Here is a 21,969-nt window from a genome sequence, read left to right as displayed (position 1 = left end):
AAACGCTTTTCAGGCTCAGTACTGGGCTCAAAAGATGCAGCCCTGATGTCTCTCATGATAGCAGGTGGTTAAGTAGAAATTCGCTGCTCGGCTGACCCTGCAGGATCAAACGTATGCTAAAAATGTTTGTAGAATGAGATTTTCAGTGAAGAGCAGCCTGGCACATTTTAGCAAGTTTTACTTGTAAGGGGGATTGGAAACGCTTTTCCATACTCAATACTGGGCTTAAAAGATGCAGCCCTGATGTCTCTCATGATAGCAGGTGGTTAAGTAGAAATTCGCTGCTCGGCTGATCCAGCAGGAGCAAACGTATGCTAAAAATGTTCGTAGAATGAGCTTTTCAGTGAAGAGCAGCCAGGCACATTTTAGCAAGTTTTACTTGTATGTGGGGTTGGAAACGCTTTTCAGGCTCAGTACTATGCTCAAAAGATGCAGCCCTGATGTCTCTCATGATAGCAGGTGGTTAAGTAGAAATTCGCTGCTCGGCTGACCCAGCAGGACCAAACGTATGCTAAAAATGTTCGTAGAATGAAATTTTCAGTGAAGAGCAGCCAGGCACATTTTAGCAAGTTTTACTTGTAAGTGGGGTTGGAAACGCTTTTCAGGCTCAATACTTGGCTCAAAAGATGCAGCCCTGATGTCTCTCATGATAGCAGGTGGTTAAGTAGAAATTCGCTGCTCGGCTGACCCAGCAGGACCAAACGTATGCTAAAAATGTTCGTAGAATGAGATTTTCAGTGAAGAGCAGCCAGGCACATTTTAGCAAGTTTTACTTGTAAGTGGGGGTTGGAAACGCTTTTCCATACTCAATACTGGGCTCAAAAGATGCAGCCCTGATGTCTCTCATGATAGCAGGTGGTTAAGTAGAAATTCGCTGCTCGGCTGACCCTGCAGGAGCAAACGTATGCTAAAAATGTTCGTAGAATGAGATTTTCAGTGAAGAGCAGCCTGGCACATTTTAGCAAGTTTTACTTGTAAGTGGGGTTGGAAACGCTTTTCAGGCTCAATACTGGGCTCAAAAGATGCAGCCCTGATGTCTCTCATGATAGCAGGTGGTTAAGTAGAAATTCGCTGCTCGGCTGACCCTGCAGGAGCAAACGTATGCTAAAAATGTTCGTAGAATGAGATTTTCAGTGAAGAGCAGCCAGGCACATTTTAGCAAGTTTTACTTGTAAGTGGGGTTGGAAACGCTTTTCAGGCTCAATACTGGGCTCAAAAGATGCAGCCCTGATGTCTCTTATGATAGCAGGTGGTTAAGTAGAAATTCGCTGCTCAGCTGATCCAGCAGGAGCAAACATATGCGAAAAATGTACGTAGAATGAGCTTTTTCAGTGAAGAGCAGCCAGGTATATTTTAGCAAGTTTTACTTGTAAGTGGGGTTGGAAACGCTTTTCAGGCTCAGTACTGGGCTCAAAAGATGCAGCCCTGATGTCTCTCATGATAGCAGGTGGTTAAGTAGAAATTCGCTGCTCGGCTGACCCTGCAGGATCAAACGTATGCTAAAAATGTTCGTAGAATGAGATTTTCAGTGAAGAGCAGCCAGGCACATTTTAGCAAGTTTTACTTGTAAGTGGGGTAGGAAACGCTTTTCAGGCTCAGTACTGGGCTCAAAAGATGCAGCCCTGATGTCTCTCATGATAGCAGGTGGTTAAGTAGAAATTCGCTGCTCGGCTGACCCTGCAGGAGCAAACATATGCTAAAAATGTACGTTGAATGAGATTTTCAGTGAAGAGCAGCCAGGCACATTTTAGCAAGTTTTACTTGTAAGTGGGGTTGGAAACGCTTTTCAGGCTCAGTACTGGGCTCAAAAGATGCAGCCCTGATGTCTCTCATGATAGCAGGTGGTTAAGTAGAAATTCGCTGCTCGGCTGACCCGGCAGGAACAAACGTATGCCAAAAATGTACGTAGAATGAGATTTTCAGTGAATAGCAGCCAGGCACATTTTAGCAAGTTTTACTTGTAAGTGGGGATGGAAACGCTTTTTAGGCTCAGTACTGGGCTCAAAAGATGCAGCCCTGATGTCTCTCATGATAGCAGGTGGTTAAGTAGAAATTTGCTGCTCGGCTGACCCGGCAGGAGCAAACGTATGCTAAAAATGTTCGTAGAATGAGCTTTTCAGTGAAGAGCAGCCAGGCACATTTTAGCAAGTTTTACTTGTATGTGGGGTTGGAAACGCTTTTCAGGCTCAGTACTGGGCTCAAAAGATGCAGCCCTGATGTCTCTCATGATAGCAGGTGGTTAAGTAGAAATTCGCTGCTCGGCTGACCCAGCAGGACCAAACGTATGCTAAAAATGTTCGTAGAATGAGATTTTCAGTGAAGAGCAGCCAGGCACATTTTAGCAAGTTTTACTTGTAAGTGGGGTTGGAAACGCTTTTCAGGCTCAATACTGGGCTCAAAAGATGCAGCCCTGATGTCTCTTATGATAGCAGGTGGTTAAGTAGAAATTCGCTGCTCAGCTGATCCAGCAGGAGCAAACATATGCGAAAAATGTACGTAGAATGAGCTTTTTCCGTGAAGAGCAGCCAGGCACATTTGAGCAAGTTTTACTTGTAAGTGGGGTTGGAAACGCTTTTCAGGCTCAATACTTGGCTCAAAAGATGCAGCCCTGATGTCTCTCATGATAGCAGGTGGTTAAGTAGAAATTCGCTGCTCGGCTGACCCAGCAGGACCAAACGTATGCTAAAAATGTTCGTAGAATGAGATTTTCAGTGAAGAGCAGCCAGGCACATTTTAGCAAGTTTTACTTGTAAGTGGGGTTGGAAACGCTTTTCAGGCTCAGTACTGGGCTCAAAAGATGCAGCCCTGATGTCTCTCATGATAGCAGGTGGTTAAGTAGAAATTCGCTGCTCGGCTGACCCTGCAGGATCAAACGTATGCTAAAAATGTTTGTAGAATGAGATTTTCAGTGAAGAGCAGCCAGGCACATTTTAGCAAGTTTTACTTGTAAGTGGGGTAGGAAACGCTTTTCAGGCTCAGTACTGGGCTCAAAAGATGCAGCCCTGATGTCTCTCATGATAGCAGGTGGTTAAGTAGAAATTCGCTGCTCGGCTGACCCAGCAGGACCAAACGTATGCTAAAAATGTTCGTAGAATGAGATTTTCAGTGAAGAGCAGCCAGGCACATTTTAGCAAGTTTTACTTGTAAGTGGGGTTGGAAACGCTTTTCAGGCTCAATACTTGGCTCAAAAGATGCAGCCCTGATGTCTCTCATGATAGCAGGTGGTTAAGTAGAAATTCGCTGCTCGGCTGACCCTGCAGGAGCAAACGTATGCTAAAAATGTTCGTAGAATGAGATTTTCAGTGAAGAGCAGCCTGGCACATTTTAGCGAATTTTACTTGTAAGTTGGGGTTGGAAACGATTTTCAGGCTCAATACTGGGCTCAAAAGATGCAGCCCTGATGTCTCTCATGATAGCAGGTGGTTAAGTAGAAATTCGCTGCTCGGCTGACCCTGCAAGAGCAAACGTATGCTAAAAATGTTCGTAGAATGAGATTTTCAGTGAAGAGCAGCCAGGCACATTTTAGCAAGTTTTACTTGTAAGTGGGGTAGGAAACGCTTTTCAGGCTCAGTACTGGGCTCAAAAGATGCAGCCCTGATGTCTCTCATGATAGCAGGTGGTTAAGTAGAAATTCGCTGCTCGGCTGACCCTGCAGGAGCAAACATATGCTAAAAATGTACGTCGAATGAGATTTTCAGTGAAGAGCAGCCAGGCACATTTTAGCAAGTTTTACTTGTAAGTGGGGTTGGAAACGCTTTTCAGGCTCAGTACTGGGCTCAAAAGATGCAGCCCTGATGTCTCTCATGATAGCAGGTGGTTAAGTAGAATTCGCTGCTCGGCTGACCCTGCAGGAGCAAACGTATTCCAAAAATGTTCGTAGAATGAGATTTTCAGTGAAGAGCAGCCTGGCACATTTTAGCAAGTTTTACTTGTAAGGGGGGTTGGAAACGCTTTTCCATACTCAATACTGGGCTCAAAAGATGCAGCCCTGATGTCTCTCATGATAGCAGGTGGTTAAGTAGAAATTCGCTGCTCGGCTGATCCAGCAGAAGCAAACGTATGCTAAAAATGTTCGTAGAATGAGCTTTTCAGTGAAGAGCAGCCAGGCACATATTAGCAAGTTTTACTTGTATGTGGGGTTGGAAACGCTTTTCAGGCTCAGTACTATGCTCAAAAGATGCAGCCCTGATGTCTCTCATGATAGCAGGTGGTTAAGTAGAAATTCGCTGCTCGGCTGACCCAGCAGGACCAAACGTATGCTAAAAATGTTCGTAGAATGAGATTTTCAGTGAAGAGCAGCCTGGCACATTTTAGCAAGTTTTACTTGTAAGTGGGGTTGGAAACGCTTTTCAGGCTCAATACTGGGCTCAAAAGATGCAGCCCTGATGTCTCTCATGATAGCAGGTGGTTAAGTAGAAATTCGCTGCTCGGCTGATCCAGCAGGAGCAAACATATGCGAAAAATGTACGTAGAATGAGCTTTTTCAGTGAAGAGCAGCCAGGCACATTTTAGCAAGTTTTACTTGTAAGTGGGGTTGGAAACGCTTTTCAGGCTCAGTACTGGGCTCAAAAGATGCAGCCCTGATGTCTCTCATGATAGCAGGTGGTTAAGTAGAAATTTGCTGCTCGGCTGACCCTGCAGGAGCAAACGTATGCTAAAAATGTTCGTAGAATGAGATTTTCAGTGAAGAGCAGCCAGGCACATTTTAGCAAGTTTTACTTGTAAGTGGGGGTTGGAAACGCTTTTCCATACTCAATACTGGGCTCAAAAGATGCAGCCCTGATGTCTCTCATGATAGCAGGTGGTTAAGTAGAAATTCGCTGCTCGGCTGACCCTGCAGGAGCAAACGTATGCTAAAAATGTTCGTAGAATGAGATTTTCAGTGAAGAGCAGCCTGGCACATTTTAGCAAGTTTTACTTGTAAGTGGGGTTGGAAACGCTTTTCAGGCTCAATACTGGGCTCAAAAGATGCAGCCCTGATGTCTCTCATGATAGCAGGTGGTTAAGTAGAAATTCGCTGCTCGGCTGACCCTGCAGGAGCAAACGTATGCTAAAAATGTTCGTAGAATGAGATTTTCAGTGAAGAGCAGCCAGGCACATTTTAGCAAGTTTTACTTGTAAGTGGGGTTGGAAACGCTTTTCAGGCTCAATACTGGGCTCAAAAGATGCAGCCCTGATGTCTCTTATGATAGCAGGTGGTTAAGTAGAAATTCGCTGCTCAGCTGATCCAGCAGGAGCAAACATATGCGAAAAATGTACGTAGAATGAGCTTTTTCAGTGAAGAGCAGCCAGGTATATTTTAGCAAGTTTTACTTGTAAGTGGGGTTGGAAACGCTTTTCAGGCTCAGTACTGGGCTCAAAAGATGCAGCCCTGATGTCTCTCATGATAGCAGGTGGTTAAGTAGAAATTCGCTGCTCGGCTGACCCTGCAGGATCAAACGTATGCTAAAAATGTTCGTAGAATGAGATTTTCAGTGAAGAGCAGCCAGGCACATTTTAGCAAGTTTTACTTGTAAGTGGGGTAGGAAACGCTTTTCAGGCTCAGTACTGGGCTCAAAAGATGCAGCCCTGATGTCTCTCATGATAGCAGGTGGTTAAGTAGAAATTCGCTGCTCGGCTGACCCTGCAGGAGCAAACATATGCTAAAAATGTACGTTGAATGAGATTTTCAGTGAAGAGCAGCCAGGCACATTTTAGCAAGTTTTACTTGTAAGTGGGGTTGGAAACGCTTTTCAGGCTCAGTACTGGGCTCAAAAGATGCAGCCCTGATGTCTCTCATGATAGCAGGTGGTTAAGTAGAAATTCGCTGCTCGGCTGACCCGGCAGGAACAAACGTATGCCAAAAATGTACGTAGAATGAGATTTTCAGTGAATAGCAGCCAGGCACATTTTAGCAAGTTTTACTTGTAAGTGGGGATGGAAACGCTTTTTAGGCTCAGTACTGGGCTCAAAAGATGCAGCCCTGATGTCTCTCATGATAGCAGGTGGTTAAGTAGAAATTTGCTGCTCGGCTGACCCGGCAGGAGCAAACGTATGCTAAAAATGTTCGTAGAATGAGCTTTTCAGTGAAGAGCAGCCAGGCACATTTTAGCAAGTTTTACTTGTATGTGGGGTTGGAAACGCTTTTCAGGCTCAGTACTGGGCTCAAAAGATGCCGCCCTGATGTCTCTCATGATAGCAGGTGGTTAAGTAGAAATTCGCTGCTCGGCTGACCCAGCAGGACCAAACGTATGCTAAAAATGTTCGTAGAATGAGATTTTCAGTGAAGAGCAGCCAGGCACATTTTAGCAAGTTTTACTTGTAAGTGGGGTTGGAAACGCTTTTCAGGCTCAATACTGGGCTCAAAAGATGCAGCCCTGATGTCTCTTATGATAGCAGGTGGTTAAGTAGAAATTCGCTGCTCAGCTGATCCAGCAGGAGCAAACATATGCGAAAAATGTACGTAGAATGAGCTTTTTCCGTGAAGAGCAGCCAGGCACATTTGAGCAAGTTTTACTTGTAAGTGGGGTTGGAAACGCTTTTCAGGCTCAATACTTGGCTCAAAAGATGCAGCCCTGATGTCTCTCATGATAGCAGGTGGTTAAGTAGAAATTCGCTGCTCGGCTGACCCAGCAGGACCAAACGTATGCTAAAAATGTTCGTAGAATGAGATTTTCAGTGAAGAGCAGCCAGGCACATTTTAGCAAGTTTTACTTGTAAGTGGGGTTGGAAACGCTTTTCAGGCTCAGTACTGGGCTCAAAAGATGCAGCCCTGATGTCTCTCATGATAGCAGGTGGTTAAGTAGAAATTCGCTGCTCGGCTGACCCTGCAGGATCAAACGTATGCTAAAAATGTTTGTAGAATGAGATTTTCAGTGAAGAGCAGCCAGGCACATTTTAGCAAGTTTTACTTGTAAGTGGGGTAGGAAACGCTTTTCAGGCTCAGTACTGGGCTCAAAAGATGCAGCCCTGATGTCTCTCATGATAGCAGGTGGTTAAGTAGAAATTCGCTGCTCGGCTGACCCAGCAGGACCAAACGTATGCTAAAAATGTTCGTAGAATGAGATTTTCAGTGAAGAGCAGCCAGGCACATTTTAGCAAGTTTTACTTGTAAGTGGGGTTGGAAACGCTTTTCAGGCTCAATACTTGGCTCAAAAGATGCAGCCCTGATGTCTCTCATGATAGCAGGTGGTTAAGTAGAAATTCGCTGCTCGGCTGACCCTGCAGGAGCAAACGTATGCTAAAAATGTTCGTAGAATGAGATTTTCAGTGAAGAGCAGCCAGGCACATTTTAGCAAGTTTTACTTGTAAGTGGGGTTGGAAACGCTTTTCAGGCTCAGTACTGGGCTCAAAAGATGCAGCCCTGATGTCTCTCATGATAGCAGGTGGTTAAGTAGAAATTCGCTGCTCGGCTGACCCTGCAAGAGCAAACGTATGCTAAAAATGTTCGTAGAATGAGATTTTCAGTGAAGAGCAGCCAGGCACATTTTAGCAAGTTTTACTTGTAAGTGGGGTTGGAAACGCTTTTCAGGCTCAGTACTGGGCTCAAAAGATGCAGCCCTGATGTCTCTCATGATAGCAGGTGGTTAAGTAGAATTCGCTGCTCGGCTGACCCTGCAGGAGCAAACGTATTCCAAAAATGTTCGTAGAATGAGATTTTCAGTGAAGAGCAGCCTGGCACATTTTAGCAAGTTTTACTTGTAAGGGGGGTTGGAAACGCTTTTCCATACTCAATACTGGGCTCAAAAGATGCAGCCCTGATGTCTCTCATGATAGCAGGTGGTTAAGTAGAAATTCGCTGCTCGGCTGATCCAGCAGGAGCAAACGTATGCTAAAAATGTTCGTAGAATGAGCTTTTCAGTGAAGAGCAGCCAGGCACATTTTAGCAAGTTTTACTTGTATGTGGGGTTGGAAACGCTTTTCAGGCTCAGTACTATGCTCAAAAGATGCAGCCCTGATGTCTCTCATGATAGCAGGTGGTTAAGTAGAAATTCGCTGCTCGGCTGACCCAGCAGGACCAAACGTATGCTAAAAATGTTCGTAGAATGAAATTTTCAGTGAAGAGCAGCCAGGCACATTTTAGCAAGTTTTACTTGTAAGTGGGGTAGGAAACGCTTTTCAGGCTCAGTACTGGGCTCAAAAGATGCAGCCCTGATGTCTCTCATGATAGCAGGTGGTTAAGTAGAAATTCGCTGCTCGGCTGACCCTGCAGGAGCAAACATATGCTAAAAATGTACGTCGAATGAGATTTTCAGTGAAGAGCAGCCAGGCACATTTTAGCAAGTTTTACTTGTAAGTGGGGTTGGAAACGCTTTTCAGGCTCAGTACTGCGCTCAAAAGATGCAGCCCTGATGTCTCTCATGATAGCAGGTGGTTAAGTAGAATTTCGCTGCTCGGCTGACCCGGCAGGAACAAACGTATGCCAAAAATGTACGTAGAATGAGATTTTCAGTGAATAGCAGCCAGGCACATTTTAGCAAGTTTTACTTGTAAGTGGGGATGGAAACGCTTTTTAGGCTCAGTACTGGGCTCAAAAGATGCAGCCCTGATGTCTCTCATGATAGCAGGTGGTTAAGTAGAAATTCGCTGCTCGGCTGACCCGGCAGGAGCAAACATATGCTAAAAATGTTCGTAGAATGAGCTTTTCAGTGAAGAGCAGCCAGGCACATTTTAACAAGTTTTACTTGTATGTGGGGTTGGAAACGCTTTTCAGGCTCAGTACTGGGCTCAAAAGATGCAGCCCTGATGTCTCTCATGATAGCAGGTGGTTAAGTAGAAATTCGCTGCTCGGCTGACCCAGCAGGACCAAACGTATGCTAAAAATGTTCGTAGAATGAGATTTTCAGTGAAGAGCAGCCAGGCACATTTTAGCAAGTTTTACTTGTAAGTGGGGTTGGAAACGCTTTTCAGGCTCAATACTGGGCTCAAAAGATGCAGCCCTGATATCTCTTATGATAGCAGGTGGTTAAGTAGAAATTCGCTGCTCAGCTGATCCAGCAGGAGCAAACATATGCGAAAAATTTACGTAGAATGAGCTTTTTCAGTGAAGAGCAGCCAGGCACATTTGAGCAAGTTTTACTTGTAAGTGGGGTTGGAAACGCTTTTCAGGCTCAATACTTGGCTCAAAAGATGCAGCCCTGATGTCTCTCATGATAGCAGGTGGTTAAGTAGAAATTCGCTGCTCGGCTGACCCAGCAGGACCAAACGTATGCTAAAAATGTTCGTAGAATGAGATTTTCAGTGAAGAGCAGCCAGGCACATTTTAGCAAGTTTTACTTGTAAGTGGGGTTGGAAACGCTTTTCAGGCTCAGTACTGGGCTCAAAAGATGCAGCCCTGATGTCTCTCATGATAGCAGGTGGTTAAGTAGAAATTCGCTGCTCGGCTGACCCTGCAGGATCAAACGTATGCTAAAAATGTATGTAGAATGAGATTTTCAGTGAAGAGCAGCCAGGCACATTTTAGCAAGTTTTACTTGTAAGTGGGGTAGGAAACGCTTTTCAGGCTCAGTACTGGGCTCAAAAGATGCAGCCCTGATGTCTCTCATGATAGCAGGTGGTTAAGTAGAAATTCGCTGCTCGGCTGACCCAGCAGGACCAAACGTATGCTAAAAATGTTCGTAGAATGAGATTTTCAGTGAAGAGCAGCCAGGCACATTTTAGCAAGTTTTACTTGTAAGTGGGGTAGGAAACGCTTTTCAGGCTCAATACTTGGCTCAAAAGATGCAGCCCTGATGTCTCTCATGATAGCAGGTGGTTAAGTAGAAATTCGCTGCTCGGCTGACCCTGCAGGATCAAACGTATGCTAAAAATGTATGTAGAATGAGATTTTCAGTGAAGAGCAGCCAGGCACATTTTAGCAAGTTTTACTTGTAAGTGGGGTAGGAAACGCTTTTCAGGCTCAGTACTGGGCTCAAAAGATGCAGCCCTGATGTCTCTCATGATAGCAGGTGGTTAAGTAGAAATTCGCTGCTCGGCTGACCCAGCAGGACCAAACGTATGCTAAAAATGTTCGTAGAATGAGATTTTCAGTGAAGAGCAGCCAGGCACATTTTAGCAAGTTTTACTTGTAAGTGGGGTTGGAAACGCTTTTCAGGCTCAATACTTGGCTCAAAAGATGCAGCCCTGATGTCTCTCATGATAGCAGGTGGTTAAGTAGAAATTCGCTGCTCGGCTGACCCTGCAGGAGCAAACGTATGCTAAAAATGTTCGTAGAATGAGATTTTCAGTGAAGAGCAGCCTGGCACATTTTAGCGAATTTTACTTGTAAGTGGGGTTGGAAACGATTTTCAGGCTCAATACTGGGCTCAAAAGATGCAGCCCTGATGTCTCTCATGATAGCAGGTGGTTAAGTAGAAATTCGCTGCTCGGCTGACCCTGCAAGAGCAAACGTATGCTAAAAATGTTCGTAGAATGAGATTTTCAGTGAAGAGCAGCCAGGCACATTTCAGCAAGTTTTACTTGTAAGTGGGGTTGGAAACGCTTTTTAGGCTCAGTACTGGGCTCAAAAGATGCAGCCCTGATGTCTCTCATGATAGCAGGTGGTTAAGTAGAATTCGCTGCTCGGCTGACCCTGCAGGAGCAAACGTATTCCAAAAATGTTCGTAGAATGAGATTTTCAGTGAAGAGCAGCCTGGCACATTTTAGCAAGTTTTACTTGTAAGGGGGGTTGGAAACGCTTTTCCATACTCAATACTGGGCTCAAAAGATGCAGCCCTGATGTCTCTCATGATAGCAGGTGGTTAAGTAGAAATTCGCTGCTCGGCTGATCCAGCAGGAGCAAACGTATGCTAAAAATGTTCGTAGAATGAGCTTTTCAGTGAAGAGCAGCCAGGCACATTTTAGCAAGTTTTACTTGTATGTGGGGTTGGAAACGCTTTTCAGGCTCAGTACTATGCTCAAAAGATGCAGCCCTGATGTCTCTCATGATAGCAGGTGGTTAAGTAGAAATTCGCTGCTCGGCTGACCCAGCAGGACCAAACGTATGCTAAAAATGTTCGTAGAATGAAATTTTCAGTGAAGAGCAGCCAGGCACATTTTAGCAAGTTTTACTTGTAAGTGGGGTTGGAAATGCTTTTCAGGCTCAATACTTGGCTCAAAAGATGCAGCCCTGATGTCTCTCATGATAGCAGGTGGTTAAGTAGAAATTCGCTGCTCGGCTGACCCTGCAGGAGCAAACGTATGCTAAAAATGTTCGTAGAATGAGATTTTCAGTGAAGAGCAGCCTGGCACATTTTAGCAAGTTTTACTTGTAAGTGGGGTTGGAAACGCTTTTCAGGCTCAATACTGGGCTCAAAAGATGCAGCCCTGATGTCTCTCATGATAGCAGGTGGTTAAGTAGAAATTCGCTGCTCGGCTGACCCTGCAGGATCAAACGTATGCTAAAAATGTTCGTAGAATGAGATTTTCAGTGAAGAGCAGCCAGGCACATTTTAGCAAGTTTTACTTGTAAGTGGGGTAGGAAACGCTTTTCAGGCTCAGTACTGGGCTCAAAAGATGCAGCCCTGATGTCTCTCATGATAGCAGGTGGTTAAGTAGAAATTCGCTGCTCGGCTGACCCTGCAGGAGCAAACATATGCTAAAAATGTACGTAGAATGAGATTTTCAGTGAAGAGCAGCCAGGCACATTTTAGCAAGTTTTACTTGTAAGTGGGGTTGGAAACGCTTTTCAGGCTCAGTACTGGGCTCAAAAGATGCAGCCCTGATGTCTCTAAAGATAGCAGGTGGTTAAGTAGAAATTCGCTGCTCGGCTGACCCGGCAGGAGCAAACGTATGCTAAAAATGTTCGTAGAATGAGCTTTTCAGTGAAGAGCCGCCAGGCACATTTTAGCAAGTTTTACTTGTATGTGGGGTTGGAAACGCTTTTCAGGCTCAGTACTGGGCTCAAAAGATGCAGCCCTGATGTTTCTCATGATAGCAGGTGGTTAAGTAGAAATTCGCTGCTCGGCTGACCCAGCAGGACCAAACATATGCTAAAAATGTTCGTAGAATGAGATTTTCAGTGAAGAGCAGCCAGGCACATTTTAGCAAGTTTTACTTGTAAGTGGGGTTGGAAACGCTTTTCAGGCTCAATACTGGGCTCAAAAGATGCAGCCCTGATGTCTCTTATGATAGCAGGTGGTTAAGTAGAAATTCGCTGCTCAGCTGATCCAGCAGGAGCAAACATATGCTAAAAATGTTCGTAGAATGAGATTTTCAGTGAAGAGCAGCCAGGCACATTTTAGCAAGTTTTACTTGTAAGTGGGGTTGGAAACGCTTTTCAGGCTCAGTACTGGGCTCAAAAGATGCAGCCCTGATGTCTCTCATGATAGCAGGTGGTTAAGTAGAATTCGCTGCTCGGCTGACCCTGCAGGAGCAAACGTATGCCAAAAATGTTCGTAGAATGAGATTTTCAGTGAAGAGCAGTCTGGCACATTTTAGCAAGTTTTACTTGTAAGGGGGGTTGGAAACGCTTTTCCATACTCAATACTGGGCTCAAAAGATGCAGCCCTGATGTCTCTCATGATAGCAGGTGGTTAAGTAGAAATTTGCTGCTCGGCTGATCCAGCAGGAGCAAACGTATGCTAAAAATGTTCGTAGAATGAGCTATTCAGTGAAGAGCAGCCAGGCACATTTTAGCAAGTTTTACTTGTATGTGGGGTTGGAAATGCTTTTCAGACTCAGTACTATGCTTAAAAGATGCAGCCCTGATGTCTCTCATGATAGCAGGTCGTTAAGTAGAAATTCGCTGCTCGGCTGACCCAGCAGGAGCAAACGTATGCTAAAAATGTACGTAGAATGAGATTTTCAGTGAAGAGCAGCCAGGCACATTTTAGCAAGTTTTACTTGTAAGTGGGGGTTGGAAACGCTTTTCCATACTCAATACTGGGCTCAAAAGATGCAGCCCTGATGTCTCTCATGATAGCAGGTGGTTAAGTAGAAATTCGCTGCTCGGCTGACCCTGCAGGAGCAAACGTATGCTAAAAATGTTCGTAGAATGAGATTTTCAGTGAAGGCAGCCTGGCACATTTTAGCAAGTTTTACTTGTAAGTGGGGTTGGAAACGCTTTTCCATACTCAATACTGGGCTCAAAAGATTCAGCCCTGATGTCTCTCATGATAGCAGGTGGTTAAGTAGAAATTCGCTGCTCGGCTGACCATGCAGGAGCAAATGTATGCTAAAAATGTACGTAGAATGAGATTTTCAGTGAAGAGCAGCCAGGCACATTTTAGCAAGTTTTACTTGTAAGTGGGGTTGGAAACGCTTTTCAGACTCAATACTGGGCTCAAAAGATGCAGCCCTGATGTCTCTCATGACGCTTTTTAGGCTCAGTACTAGGCTCAAAAGATGCAGCCCTGATGTCTCTCATGATAGCAGGTGGTTAAGTAGAAATTCGCTGCTCGGCTGACCCTGCAGGAGCAAACGTATGCTAAAAATGTTCGTAGAATGAGATTTTCAGTGAAGAGCAGCCTGGCACATTTTAGCAAGTTTTACTTGTAAGTAGGGTTGGAAACGCTTTTCAGGCTCAGTACTGGGCTCAAAAGATGCAGCCCTGATGTCTCTCATGATAGCAGGTGGTTAAGTAGAAATTCGCTGCTCGGCTGTTCCAGCAGGAGCAAACATATGCTAAAAATGTACGTAGAATGAGATTTTCAGTGAATAGCAGCCAGGCACATTTTAGCAAGTTTTACTTGTAAGTGGGGATAGAAACGCTTTTTAGGGTCAGTACTGGGCTCAAAAGATGCAGCCCTGATGTCTCTCATGATAGCAGGTGGTTAAGTAGAAATTCGCTGCTCGGCTGACCCTGCAGGAGCAAACGTATGCTAAAAATGTTCGTAGAATGAGCTTTTCAGTGAAGAGCAGCCAGGCACATTTTAGCAAGTTTTACTTGTACGTGGGGTTGGAAACGCTTTTCAGGCTCAGTACTGGGCTCAAAACATGCAGCCCTGATGTCTCTCATGATAGCAGGTGGTTAGGTAGAAATTCGCTGCTCGGCTGACCCAGCAGGACCAAACGTATGCTAAAAATGTTCGTAGAATGAGCTTTTCAGTGAAGAGCAGCCAGGCACATTTTAGCAAGTTTTACTTGTACGTGGGGTTGGAAACGCTTTTCAGGCTCAGTACTTGGCTCAAAAGATGCAGCCCTGATGTCTCTCATGATAGCAGGTGGTTAAGTAGAAATTTGCTGCTCGGCTGATCCAGCAGGAGCAAACATATGCGAAAAATGTACGTAGAAAAAGATTTTCAGTGAAGAGCAGCCAGGCACATTTTAGCAAGTTTTACTTGTAAGTGGGGTAGAAAACGCTTTTCAGGCTCAGTACTGGGCTCAAAAGATGCAGCCCTGATGTCTCTCATGATAGCAGGTGGTTAAGTAGAAATTCGCTGCTCGGCTGACCCTGCAGGAGCAAACATATGATAAAAATGTACGTAGAATGAGATTTTTAGTGAAGAGCAGCCAGGCAAATTTTAGCAAGTTTTACTTGTAAGTGGGGTTGGAAACGCTTTTCAGGCTCAGTACTGGGCTCAAAAGATGCAGCCCTGATGTCTCTCATGATAGCAGGTGGTTAAGTAAAAATTCGCTGCTCGGCTGACCCGGCAGGAACAAACGTATGCCAAAAATGTACGTAGAATGAGATTTTCAGTGAATAGCAGCCAGGCACATTTTAGCAAGTTTTACTTGTAAGTGGGGATGGAAACGCTTTTTAGGCTCAGTACTGGGCTCAAAAGATGCAGCCCTGATGTCTCTCATGATAGCAGGTGGTTAAGTAGAAATTCGCTGCTCGGCTGACCCGGCAGGAGCAAACGTATGCTAAAAATGTTCGTAGAATGAGCTTTTCAGTGAAGAGCAGCCAGGCACATTTTAGCAAGTTTTACTTGTAAGTGGGGTTGGAAACGCTTTTCAGGCTCAATACTTGGCTCAAAAGATGCAGCCCTGATGTCTCTCATGATAGCAGGTGGTTAAGTAGAAATTCGCTGCTCGGCTGACCCTGCAGGAGCAAACGTATGCTAAAAATGTTCGTAGAATGAGATTTTCAGTGAAGAGCAGCCTGGCACATTTTAGCGAATTTTACTTGTAAGTGGGGTTGGAAACGCTTTTCAGGCTCAATACTGGGCTCAAAAGATGCAGCCCTGATGTCTCTCATGATAGCAGGTGGTTAAGTAGAAATTCGCTGCTCGGCTGACCCTGCAGGAGCAAACGTATGCTAAAAATGTTCGTAGAATGAGATTTTCAGTGAAGAGCAGCCAGGCACATTTTAGCAAGTTTTACTTGTAAGTGGGGTTGGAAACGCTTTTCAGGCTCAGTACTGGGCTCAAAAGATGCAGCCCTGATGTCTCTCATGATAGCAGGTGGTTAAGTAGAATTCGCTGCTCGGCTGACCCTGCAGGAGCAAACGTATGCCAAAAATGTTCGTAGAATGAGATTTTCAGTGAAGAGCAGTCTGGCACATTTTAGCAAGTTTTACTTGTAAGGGGGGTTGGAAACGCTTTTCCATACTCAATACTGGGCTCAAAAGATGCAGCCCTGATGTCTCTCATGATAGCAGGTGGTTAAGTAGAAATTTGCTGCTCGGCTGATCCAGCAGGAGCAAACGTATGCTAAAAATGTTCGTAGAATGAGCTATTCAGTGAAGAGCAGCCAGGCACATTTTAGCAAGTTTTACTTGTATGTGGGGTTGGAAACGCTTTTCAGACTCAGTACTATGCTTAAAAGATGCAGCCCTGATGTCTCTCATGATAGCAGGTGGTTAAGTAGAAATTCGCTGCTCGGCTGACCCAGCAGGAGCAAACGTATGCTAAAAATGTACGTAGAATGAGATTTTCAGTGAAGAGCAGCCAGGCACATTTTAGCAAGTTTTACTTGTAAGTGGGGGTTGGAAACGCTTTTCCATACTCAATACTGGGCTCAAAAGATGCAGCCCTGATGTCTCTCATGATAGCAGGTGGTTAAGTAGAAATTCGCTGCTCGGCTGATCCTGCAGGAGCAAACGTATGCTAAAAATGTACGTAGAATGAGATTTTCAGTGAAGAGCAGCCAGGCACATTTTAGCAAGTTTTACTTGTAAGTGGGGGTTGGAAACGCTTTTCCATACTCAATACTGGGCTCAAAAGATGCAGCCCTGATGTCTCTCATGATAGCAGGTGGTTAAGTAGAAATTCGCTGCTCGGCTGACCATGCAGGAGCAAACGTATGCTAAAAATGTACGTAGAATGAGATTTTCAGTGAAGAGCAGCCAGGCACATTTTAGCAAGTTTTACTTGTAAGTGGGGTTGGAAACGCTTTTCAGACTCAATACTGGGCTCAAAAGATGCAGCCCTGATGTCTCTCATGATGCTTTTTAGGCTCAGTACTGGGCTCAAAAGATGCAGCCCTGATGTCTCTCATGATAGCAGGTGGTTAAGTAGAAATTCGCTGCTCGGCTGACCCTGCAGGAGCAAATGTATGCTAAAAATGTTCGTAGAATGAGATTTTCAGTGAAGAGCAGCCTGGCACATTTTAGCAAGTTTTACTTGTAAGTGGGGTTGGAAACGCTTTTCAGGCTCAATACTGGGCTCAAAAGATGCAGCCCTGATGTCTCTCATGATAGCAGGTGGTTAAGTAGAAATTCGCTGCTCGGCTGATCAAGCAGGACCAAACATATGCGAAAAATGTACGTAGAATGAGCTTTTTCAGTGAAGAGCAGCCAGGCACATTTTAGCAAGTTTTACTTGTAAGTGGGGTTGGAAACGCTTTTCAGGCTCAGTACTGTGCTCAAAAGATGCAGCCCTGATGTCTCTCATGATAGCAGGTGGTTAAGTAGAAATTCGCTGCTCGGCTGACCCTGCAGGAGCAAACGTATGCTAAAAATGTACGTAGAATGAGATTTTGAGTGAAGAGCAGCCAGGCACATTTAGCAAGTTTTACTTGTAAGTGGGGTTGGAAACACTTTTCAGGCTCAATACTGGGCTCAAAAGATGCATCCCTGATGTCTCTCACGACGCTTTTTAGGCTCAGTACTGGGCTCAAAAGATGCAGCCCTGATGTCTCTCATGATAGCAGGTGGTTAAGTAGAAATTCGCTGCTCGGCTGACCCTGCAGGAGCAAACGTATGCTAAAAATGTTCGTAGAATATTATTTTCAGTGAAGAGCAGCCTGGCACATTTTAGCAAGTTTGACTTGTAAGTGGGGTTGGAAACGCTTTTCAGGCTCAATACTGGGCTCAAAAGATGCAGCCCTGATGTCTCTCATGATAGCAGGTGGTTAAGTGGAAATTCGCTGCTCGGCTGATCCAGCAGGAGCAAACATATGCGAAAATGTACGTAGAATGAGCTTTTCAGTGAAGAGCAGGCAGGCAAATTTTAGCAAGTTTTACTCGTAAGTGGGGTTGGAAACGCTTTTCAGGCTCAGTACTGGGCTCAAAACATACAGTCCTGATGTCTCTCATGATAGGAGGTGGTAAAGTAGAAATTCGCTGCTCGGCTGACCCTGCAGGAGCAAATGTATGCTAAAAATGTTCGTAGAATGAGATTTTCAGTGAAGAGCAGATAGGCACATTTTAGCAAGTTTTACTTGTAAGTGGGGTTGGAAACGCTTTTCAGGCTCAGTACTGGGCTCAAAACATGCAGCCCTGATGTCTCTCATGATAGCAGGTGGTTAAGTAGAAATTCGCTGCTCGGCTGACCCTGCAGGAGCAAACGTATGCTAAAAATGTTCGTAGAATGAGATTTTCAGTGAAGAACAGCCAGGCACATTTTAACAAGTTTTACTTGTAAGTAGGGTTGGAAACGCTTTTCAGGCTCAGTACTGGGCTCAAAAGATGCAGCCCTGATGTCTCTCATGATAGCAGGTGGTTAAGTAGAAATTCGCTGCTCGGCTGTTCCAGCAGGAGCAAACATATGCTAAAAATGTACGTAGAATGAGATTTTCAGTGAATAGCAGCCAGGCACATTTTAGCAAGTTTTACTTGTAAGTGGGGATAGAAACGCTTTTTAGGGTCAGTACTGGGCTCAAAAGATGCAGCCCTGATGTCTCTCATGATAGCAGGTGGTTAAGTAGAAATTCGCTGCTCAGCTGACCCGGCAGGAGCAAACGTATGCTAAAAATGTTCGTAGAATGAGCTTTTCAGTGAAGAGCAGCCAGGCACATTTTAGCAAGTTTTACTTGTACGTGGGGTTGGAAACGCTTTTCAGGCTCAGTACTGGCCTCAAAACATGCAGCCCTGATGTCTCTCATGATAGCAGGTGGTTAGGTAGAAATTCGCTGCTCGGCTGACCCAGCAGGACCAAACGTATGCTAAAAATGTTCGTAGAATGAGATTTTCAGTGAAGAGCAGCCAGGCACATTTTAGCAAGTTTTACTTGTAAGTGGGGTTGGAAACGCTTTTCAGGCTCAGTACTTGGCTCAAAAGATGCAGCCCTGATGTCTCTCATGATAGCAGGTGGTTAAGTAGAAATTCGCTGCTCGGCTGATCCAGCAGGAGCAAACATATGCGAAAAATGTACGTAGAATGAGATTTTCAGTGAAGAGCAGCCAGGCACATTTTAGCAAGTTTTACTTGTAAGTGGGGATGGAAACGCTTTTCAGGCTCAGTACTGGGCTCAAAAGATGCTGCCCTGATGTCTCTCATGATAGCAGGTGGTTAAGTAGAAATTCGCTGCTCGGCTGACCCTGCAGGAGCAAACGTATGCTAAAAATGTTCGTAGAATGAGATTTTCAGTGAAGAGCAGCCAGGCACATTTTAGCAAGTTTTACTTGTAAGTGGGGTTGGAAACGCTTTTCAGGCTCAATACTGGGCTCAAAAGATGCAGCCCTGATGTCTCTCATGATAGCAGGTGGTTAAGTAGAATTCGCTGCTCGGCTGACCCTGCAGGAGCAAACGTATGCCAAAAATGTTCATAGAATGAGATTTTCAGTGAAGAGCAGCCAGGCACATTTTAGCAAGTTTTACTTGTAAGTGGGGTTGGAAACGCTTTTCAGGCTCAGTACTGGGCTCAAAAGATGCAGCCCTGATGTCTCTCATGATAGCAGCGGGTTAAGTAGAATTCGCTGCTCGGCTGACCCTGCAGGAGCAAACGTATGCTAAAAATGTTCGTAGACTGAGATTTTCAGTGAAGAGCAGCCTGGCACATTTTAGCAAGTTTTACTTGTAAGGGGGGTTGGAAACGCTTTTCCATACTCAATACTGGGCTCAAAAGATGCAGCCCTGATGTCTCTCATGATAGCAGGTGGTTAAGTAGAAATTCGCTGCTCGGCTGACCCTGCAGGAGCAAACGTATGCTAAAAAAGTTCGTAGAATGAGATTTTCAGTGAAGAGCAGCCTGGAACATTTTAGCAAGTTTTACTTGTAAGTGGGGTTGGAAACGCTTTTCAGGCTCAGTACTGGGCTCAAAAGATGCAGCCCTGATGTCTCTCATGATAGCAGGTGGTTAAGTAGAAATTCGCTGCTCGGCTGACCCTGCAGGAGCAAACGTATGCTAAAAATGTTCGTAGAATGAGATTTTCAGTGAAGAGCAGCCAGGCACATTTTAGCAAGTTTTACTTGTAAGTGGGGTTGGAAACGCTTTTCAGGCTCAGTACTGGGCTCAAAAGATGCAGCCCTGATGTCTCTCATGATAGCAGGTGGTTAAGTAGAATTCGCTGCTCGGCTGACCCTGCAGGAGCAAATGTATGCCAAAAATGTTCGTAGAATGAGATTTTCAGTGAAGAGCAGCCTGGCACATTTTAGCAAGTTTTACTTGTAAGGGGGGTTGGAAACGCTTTTCCATACTCAATACTGGGCTCAAAAGATGCAGCCCTGATGTCTCTCATGATAGCAGGTGGTTAAGTAGAAATTCGCTGCTCGGCTGACTCTGCAGGAGCAAACATATGCGAAAAATGTACGTAGAATGAGCTTTTCAGTGAAGAGCAGCCAGGCACATTTTAGCAAGTTTTACTTTTAAGTGGGGTTGGAAACGCTTTTCAGGCTCAGTACTGGGCTCAAAACATGCAGCCCTGATGTCTCTCATGATAGGAGGTGGTAAAGTAGAAATTCGCTGCTCGGCTGACCCTGCAGGAGCAAACTATGCTAAAAATGTTCGTAGAATGAGATTTTCAGTGAAGAGCAGCCAGGCACATTTTAGCAAGTTTTACTTGTAAGTGGGGGTTGGAAACGCTTTTCAGGCTCAGTACTGGGCTCAAAAGATGCAGCCCTGATGTCTCTCATGATAGCAGGTGGTAAGTAGAAATTCGCTGCTCGGCTGACCCTGCAGGAGCAAACGTATGCGAAAAATGTTCGTAGAATGAGATTTTCAGTGAAGAGCAGCCAGGCACATTTTTGCAAGTTTTACTTGTAAGTGGGGATGGAAACGCTTTCCAGGCTCAATACTGGGCTCAAAAGATGCAGCCCTGATGTCTCTCATGATAGCAGGTGGTTAAGTAGAAATTCGCTGCTCGGCTGACCCGGCAGGAACAAATATATGCCAAAAATGTACGTAGAATGAGATTTTCAGTGAATAGCAGCCAGGCACATTTTAGCAAGTTTTACTTGTAAGTGGGGATGGAAATGCTTTTTAGGCTCAGTACTGGGCTCAAAAGATGCAGCCCTGATGTCTCTCATGATAGCAGGTGGTTAAGTAGAAATTCGCTGCTCGGCTGACCCTGCAGGAGCAAACGTATGCTAAAAATGTTCGTAGAATGAGTTTTTCAGTGAAGAGCAGCCTGGCACATTTAGCAAGTTTTACTTGTAAGTGGGGTTGGAAACGCTTTTCAGGCTCAATACTGGGCTCAAAAGATGCAGCCCTGGTGTCTCTCATGATAGCAGGTGGTTAAGTAGAAATTCGCTGCTCGGCTGACCCAGCAGGAACAAATGTATGCCAAAAATGTACGTAGAATGAGATTTTCAGTGAATAGCAGCCAGGCACATTTTAGCAAGTTTTACTTGTAAGTGGGGATGGAAACGCTTTTTAGGCTCAGTACTGGGGTCAAAAGATGCAGCCCTGATGTCTCTCATGATAGCAGGTGGTTAAGTAGAAATTCGCTGCTCGGCTGACCCTGCAGGAGCAAACGTATGCTAAAAATGTTCATAGAATGAGCTTTTCAGTGAAAAGCAGCCAGGCACATTTTAGCAAGTTTTACTTGTAAGTGGGGTTGGAAACGCTTTTCAGGCTCAGTACTGGGCTCAAAGATGCAGTCCTGATGTCTCTCATGATAGGAGGTGGTTAAGTAGAAATTCGCTGCTCAGCTGACCCTGCAGGAGCAAACGTATGCTAAAAATGTTCGTAGAATGAGATTTTCAGTGAAGAGCAGCCAGGCACATTTTAGCAAGTTTTACTTGTAAGTGGGGTTGGAAACGCTTTTCAGGCTCAATACTGGGCTCAAAAGATGCAGCCCTGATGTCTCTCATGATAGCAGGTGGTTAAGTAGAAATTCGCTGCTCGGCTGACCCTGCAGGAGCAAACGTATGCTAAAAATGTTCATAGAATGAGATTTTCAGTGAAGAGCAGCCAGGCACATTTTAGCAAGTTTTACTTGTAAGTGGGGTTGGAAACGCTTTTCAGGCTCAGTACTGGGCTCAAAAGATGCAGCCCTGATGTCTCTCATGATAGCAGGTGGTTAAGTAGAAATTCGCTGCTCGGCTGACCCGGCAGGAGCAAACGTATGCTAAAAATGTTCGTAGAATGAGCTTTTTCAGTGAAGAGCAGCCAGGCACATTTTAGCAAGTTTTACTTGTAAGTGGGGTTGGAAACGCTTTTCAGGCTCAATACTGGGCTCAAAACATGCAGCCCTGATGTCTCTCATGATAGCAGGTGGTTAAGTAGAAATTCGTTGCTCGGCTGATCCAGCAGGAGCAAACGTATGCCAAAAATGTTCGTAGAATGAGATTTTCAGTGAAGAGCAGCCAGGCACATTTTAGCAAGTTTTACTTGTAAGTGGGGTTGGAAACGCTTTTTAGGCTCAGTACTGGGCTCAAAAGATGCAGCCCTGATGTCTCTCATGATAGCAGGTGGTTAAGTAGAAATTCGCTGCTCGGCTGACCCTGCAGGAGCAAACGTATGCTAA

The sequence above is a fragment of the Lissotriton helveticus genome, chromosome 3_1 (assembly GCF_964261635.1).
Source record: "Lissotriton helveticus chromosome 3_1, aLisHel1.1, whole genome shotgun sequence".
NCBI classification, from domain to species: domain Eukaryota; kingdom Metazoa; phylum Chordata; class Amphibia; order Caudata; family Salamandridae; genus Lissotriton; species Lissotriton helveticus.
This window is presented reverse-complemented; position numbering follows the sequence as displayed.